The following is a 7,453-nucleotide window of genomic DNA, read 5'->3' as shown; positions in this document are numbered from 1 at the left end:
GTAGGCAACAAGAGTGGAAAAAGAATTATAGGTATGGGGAATATTATGGGGGGAGGTCAGCAGGGACGGGGAAGCAGGAAAAGGGAGTGGGATGGTACATGAATTAAGAAGCATAGTAGGAGGGAGTGGAGTAGACAGGAAGATGTTGAGAAGAACTATATGCACAACCAATGGGCATGGACTAAGGGGGCGGCGCAACTGGATGGACGGATGTCACTGGGTGGAGAGGAACAAAGGGAAAAGAAATTGGGACACCTGTAATGGCATAATCAATAAAGAATATTTTTTAAAAAATATTCTAAATACTCTAAATTGATTCTTAACCCATTTTGAATGGTTGAGACAATCAATACTCCATCCAAGGACTTGTATGTGTTAGAGGCCTCCCTCACTGAAGAGTATAAGCAAGCATGTCATTCAGAAACAGTGAAGATGGCCACTGTGGTGGGAGTGTCAAGGGTTCTGACCACTAAGTGTCAGAATATTTAATCTCTACACTTACCGGATAACTCCTACCACTTACAAGACTTACTGAAAAACTCTTGTTCAAATCAGTTCACCTCTCTGTCCCTTAGGGCTCCTACAGACTCACCTTGTAACTGATGGACTTACAAAAGGTTCAGAAAATAAAAATATAACCTTTATTGCTTCTCTCTCATTATAAAAGCAACATGCATTTATTTGGTAGGCAACTAAAATTAGAAAAATGACAAAGTAGATTTTTACTTTTTATAAATATAGTATATCTATTGTATTTTTAAATTTTTAAGAGAAAAGAACCAGCAAATATACGTTTAAAAATACTCCTGCTGGACTTTTGGCCAAGATGGAGGCATAGATAAACATGCTTTGCCTCCTGACACAATCATAAGGATTACAAATACCTCAAAACAACAACAGCAAAACAACCGGAACTGCCAGAACATTGAACTGTATGGAAGTCCAACAACCAAAGAATTAAAGAAGTAATACTCATCCAGACAGGTAGGATGGGTGGACAGGGAGCTGGGGAGCTGGGGTGAAGAGGAGGTGGTATAGCAAAGGCAAGGCAGTGGTGGAAGTGGCAAGACAGCGGCTTCAGCTGGCCAGTGGAATGAGCGGTATCACATTATAAATGCTGGAAGGGACACCTGGGGAGCAATCACAGCCCCAGACCAGACAGAGCAGCTCACGGTTCCAGTGCCAGGAAAATAAAGCCTCAATGCTTCTGGCTGTGAAACCAGTAGGGACGGGGGAGGCAGAAGAAACTGCCCATCTCTCAGGAGAGTCTGTTCAAAGACCCCCATAGTCCTCGAACATATGCAAACCCACCCACTCTGGGAACGATCAACAGCACAACAGCTAGAGAGGTGCCAGTCCCATACAGGAGGTGGGAGAAGTGCCTGGGAGCAAGCGGCATTGTTCCCTCTCAGATCCCTCCCCCACATATAGCACCACAACGTGATGAAATTGGTCACCTGGTACTGATGAATACCTAAGGCTCCACCCCTTACAACCTAGCAGGTGCAGCAGCTCTACCTAAGACACAGAAGCAAACACAGGAGGCTGTCAAGGTGAGGTGACAGAGAAGTATGGCCCAAAAGAGGCAGCAGATCAAGACTCCAGAGGGAGAACTGAGTGAAAAGAAGATAGCCAACCTGTCAGGTGAAGAGTTCAAAATACTGGTGATAACGATGCTCACAGAAATGATTGAGTACAGCAAACACATAGGGAAGAAGTGAAGGTTACAGTAAGTGACATGAATAAAAATATACAGGAAATCAACAATGAAGGGAAGCCAGGGTTCAAATCAATGTATTGGGACATAAGGAAGAAGTAAACAGTAAACCAGTACAGAATGAAGAAACAAGAATTGAAACAACAAGGTGAGGCTTAGGAACCTCTGGGACAACTTTAAATGTACCAACATCCGAGTTATAGAAGTGCCAGAAGGAAAAGAGGAAGAGCAAGAAATTGAAAAAAATAATGAAAGAAAAATTTCCTAATTTGGCAAAGGAAACAGATATACAAGTCCAGGAACCAAAAGAAGATCTCACCAAGACACATTATTCAATGCCCAAGGCTAAAGATACAGAATCTTAAAAGAAGCAAGAGAAAAGCAGAGTTACCTACGAAGGGGTTCCCATAAGACTACCAGCTGTTTCTCAAAAGAAACTTTGCAGGCAAGAAGGGGCTAGTGAGAAGTATTTAAAGTGTTGAAAAGCAAGGACGTACAACCACGATTACTCTGTCCAGCAAAGCTATAATTTAGAATGGAAGGGCAGATAAAGTGCTTCCTAGACAAGGTAAAGCTAAAGGAGTTCATCATCACCAAGCCCTTAGTATATAAAATGTTAAAGGGACTTATTTAAGAAAAAGAAGAAGATCAAAACTACGAACAATGGCAAAAAATATATTTATCAAAAACTGAATCTAAAAAAACAAACTAAGCAAACAACTAGAACAGGAACAGAATCATAGATATGGAGATCATTTGAAGGATTATCAGTGAGGAGGAGTAAGGGGGAGAATTGGAGAAAAGGTACATGGTTTAAGAAGCATAATTGGTAGGTACAAAATAGACACGGAGATGTTAAGAATATTATATTAAATGGAGAAGCTGAAGAACTTATGTGCATGACCCATGGACACGAACTAAGGGGAGACGATTGCTGGAAAGAGGGGTGAAGGGGGGAAATTGGGACAACTGTAATGCCATTATCAATAAAATATACTTTAAAAAATCTGCATAAGATGTGATGCTTGAGAGGGTGCATTGTCATGATGAAGCTGCCAATCACCAGTTGCCCATGGCTGTGACCTTCTGAATCATCTGAACAGTTTCTGCAGAGGAATGTTCAAGCTTAACAAAATTTGATGCAGATTTGTTGCATTACTTGGTCGGTCATTTTGAGTGCAATAGCTCACTCCATGGCATCCAACACTCCCACTGACTAGTCCAGTGAAGTCGTCATTGTTCATGCATGTGCATTTCAGTCCATTCTCCTTGGCTGCCAGGTTACATGGATGTTGTGAAAATCATTCTCATATTAACAATGGTTGGGCTTTTTCAAACAGACCTTGTACATCCATCTCCTAGCTTCATCTGCTAAGAGAGCCTGGAAAGAATGATAACCAATAACAACAAGCACACCTAGCACCCAGTCATCGATGTCTAAACATCATCTCCAATAAAAGGAATCAGGTCCCTTGGGAAAATTATTGTTTCTAGCACTGGGGCTGGGAAAGGACAAGATGAGCCTGGAGGATCTGGTAAGAACATGTTCAAAAAAACAAAAGAATGGGAGTATGTCAAAGGCATACAGGAGCCAACTTGAAAGAGCTCCGAAGGGCCAAAGCTGCACATTTTGAGCAATAAAATAATGCAATAAATAGATATGACTCCCAGTCCGATGATGGCATAGGCAAACCCCACTCACCTCCACACTCAACACATGAAAATTACAACTAAATTATAGAATAACCATCACTCAGAACCATCAGAAATTGAGTTGAAAGGAAGTCTGACAACTACAGAATTAAAAAACCACATCCAGACTGTAGGAGGGGTGGAGATGTGGGATGGGCAGGTCCCACATCCACGTGTGGTGGATAAATATTAGGGAGGGGTATCTCAGGAACAAGGAGTCCTAACCCCACACCAGGCCCCCCAGCCCAGGATTTAAGTGCCAGGAAGATAAGTCCTCATAACATTGGGCTTCAAAAACCAGCAGGGATTGAGTCAGTGGAAGAAACTTTTGGAGCCCCAAGCAATCCTCTTAAGGAGTGCACACATGACTTACCTACTCAGATTCCCTCCCTCTGAGCTGCAGCATCAGGGTAGCAGCTTGAAAGGAACCAGTGGCATAGAGGGAGGAACTAAGTGTATGGCATCAAGGCAAGAGCTGGGGGACAGCTTTCTCCCAGACAGAAAGGCAGTCAGAGACCATGTCTCTTTTCTGAATCCTCCCACCACTGAACCACAGAGCAGGCAGGCAGCTGCCATATCTGAGACTTCATCACTGGCTAACACTAAACAGTGTTTGCTCCACCTCAGAGATCCCCTGAAGCTCCATCCCACTCATCCTAAGCTTCACAACTTCCTAAATTGTTTCACACAAGCAACAACAGGCCTCCATGAGCCCCTAGCCTCCATACCCCTTGCTAAGTGGTCTCAGGCACAGCACTAGCAGCAGACAGCCTAGATTCACAGCTTAGCTTCTCCTGGGAATCTCCAACCCCAGCACAAGTAGCAGACATCTTAGATTGCTTTATAGCTCAGGCAAGGTGGCCCTGGGCAGAATACAGGTGGAGGCTGACCCTGACCTGCAACACCCAGGAAACCCCAGGACTTGTGCATCCAGTGGACAACTACAGACCACAGAGGTTGGAGGCTGATGGTCAGTGGTCTCAGCCAATCCTTGCACCTCACTGGCCTGGGTAAATCCCTCCCATTGACCTGCCAGGAGCAATCAAGGCTCAAGTACAAGAGGAGGATGTACTCAGCCCACACAAAAAGCACACATCGAGTACCCAGTCTGAATGATAGGGAAGGCTGTGCCTCTGGACCCTACAGGACATCTACTACATTAGGCCATCTACCAAGACAGGGAGTCACAGGAGCTTTACCTAATACATAGAAACAAACACAGGGAGATTGCCAAAATGAAGAGACAAAGAAACATGGCCCAAATGAAAGAACAGATCAAAACTCTAGAAAAAGTGGCCCTGGTTGCTGTGGCTCAGTGGATTGAGCGTTGGCCTGCAAGCCAAGTGTCGCTGGTTCGATTCCCAGTCAGGGCACATGACTAGGTTGCACATCAAGTCCCCAGTTGGGGGCGTGAGTGAGAGGCAACCACACAGTGATGTTTCTCTCCCTCTCTTTCTCCTTTCCCTCTCTCTAAAAATAAAATAAATAAACAAATAAATTTTTAAAAAACTCCAGAAAAAGAACTAAACAAAATGTAGATAAGCAATCTATCAGATGAAGAGTTCAAAACACTGGTTATAAGGATGCTCAAGGAACTTAGTGAGGACCTCAACAACATAAAAAAGATGTATTCAGAAACAAAGGATACACCAATTGAAATAAAGAACAACTTATAGGGAAACAACAGTAGAGTGGATGAAGCCAAGAATAAAATCAACAATTTGGAACATAAAGAAACAAAAGACAACCAATCAGAACAACCAGAAAAAAAAACATCCAAAAATATGAGGACCGTGTCAGCAGCCTCTGGGACAACTTCAAGTGTTCCAACATTCACATCATGGGTGTGCCAGAAGAGAAAGAGTAAGAAATCGGAAATCTTTTTGAAAAAATAGTGAAAGGAATCTTCCCTAATTTGGTGAAGGAAATAGACATGCAAGTCCAGGGAGCACAGAGAGTCCAAAACAAGATGTATGCAAAGAGGCCCACTCCAAGACACATCATAATTAAAATGCCAAAGGTTCAAGATAAAGCGAGAATCTGAAAAGCAGCAAGAGAAGAGCAGTTGGTTACCTACAGGGTAGTTCCCATAAGACTGTCAGCTGATTTCACATGAAATTTTGCAGGCTAGAAGGGATAGGCAAAAAATATTCCAAGTCATGAAAAGCAGGGACAAACAGCCAAGATTGCTTTATCCAGCAAAGCTATCATTTAGAATTGAAGGGCAGATAAAGTGCTCCCATACAAGAAAAAACTAAAGGAGTCCATCATCACCAACCATTATTATATGAAATATTAGAGGGACTTATTTAAGAAAAAGATCAAAACTATGAAAGATGGCAAAAAATACAAATCTATCAACAATTGAATCTAAAAAACAAACTAAGCAAACAAAACAGACAGAATCATGGATATGGAGAGCATTTTGATGGTTGCCAGATGGGAGGGGTTGTGGGGGAATGTGTGAAGAGGTGAGGTGATTAATAAGTACAATTTGGAAGTAATAGAATAGCTATGGGGATGTAAAAGTACAGGATAGGAAACAGAGTAGCAGAAGAACTTACATGCATAGCCTACGGACTAGAACAACAGTGTGGGGATTCCCTGAGGGAGTGGGGGGGTGCTGGGTGGAGGGGTCAAAGAGGGAAAAATTTTGTTCAGAATCTTTCCACTTTCTAGATAATAATATAAAAAGCTAAATCCAGAAAATAAAAACAAACAGAAAATAATGGAGTGTTGGATTACAACCCAAAATATAAAACAAGTAATTTTACATGCTGATATCAAGACTTGCAGTCTTTTCTTTGCATATATGCATTATCATTGTGTACACACATGCAACACCAGATTCATTTTAGTACACTGGAATAATACACAATGTTTTACATATGCTTTTTTCATTTAGCTATAGATCTTAGAAATCTTTCCTTGTCTGTAAATAAATATCTCCCAGATTCCTTTTGTTATTGTGATTGTGATTTATTTCAACGTACGGACACTCGTGTTGCATTAAATCTTCTGCTATTACAAATATGCTATTGGCATAGCAATTCTAAATGCCATTCAATTTGCTATTCAAAATGCAATTCAACTTCAAATAGCCATTGCACAGCTATTGCAATGTGTTTATGCGTAGGATAAAGTCCTAGAAGTAGAATTTCTGGGTCATATTTCATTTGAAGATTTGTGGTGGCTATTTTTTATAGCTACTTGTTCCTATTTTAGCATGAAAAATATCTTCTCAAATTGCTCTAAGAATACTAATTACAGCCTTTACAGACCCTCTGCCATATTCATTCTTTCCATGGGGGCCATGAACTCCAACGATTCATCTCATACAGCTAGTCGTTTTCCATTGTAGGGTAACTTTTACATATGAAAATTAATTTTTTTTTTAGGAAAACAGGTCTTTATTTACAATATTCCAACCTGGGGAGGGCAGTGAGCACTTCAGTTCAGAGCCCTGTTTTCTCATGGGACCCAGCACTTTCCTTGCTCCCCAGAAGGCTGTAAGCCAAAAACATGCCTAAAAGTTCCCCATCCCTTATCTGTCAGCTGTCTCCTTCAGAATCTGGGGTACTATGTCATCAGCCTCCGTATATCAGTCCAGGAAAACATATGCTTTGTCCTTTCAAAGCCACATTGTATTCTCCCTTTCAAAGCAGCATGGAGCTCTCCTTTGCCCTCCTTGCAAACCGCATGGATCTCCCTTCTTCCTCCTCTCCTCTCCTCCAAAATTGAAAATTAAATTTTTATTTTCATGTTTCTTTGGTTATTTAAATGGTATTCAGGAGAAAAAAGAGACAAACTGAAAATTCCATCTTGAAATAAAAACATTTACATATTGTTTTCTCATTTAAGAAAAACCTAGATTATGTATACAGCTTTATTTCGTTAAGTGTTCTCCAAATACAAATTCTTAATGACTGTACAGTATTCCCATTATCCAGTTAAGCATACATTTTTACAGTTTTCCTATTATTAAATATTTAGCTTGTTTCTAACTTTTATTTAAAGTGATCATAAATAGTAACAAAGTATAAC

Source organism: Furipterus horrens, unplaced genomic scaffold, assembly GCF_987537825.1.
Source record: "Furipterus horrens unplaced genomic scaffold, mFurHor1.1.pri manual_scaffold_12, whole genome shotgun sequence".
Classification (NCBI taxonomy): domain Eukaryota; kingdom Metazoa; phylum Chordata; class Mammalia; order Chiroptera; family Furipteridae; genus Furipterus; species Furipterus horrens.
The sequence above is the reverse complement of the archived record's forward strand: the minus strand, read 5'-3'. Positions refer to the sequence as shown.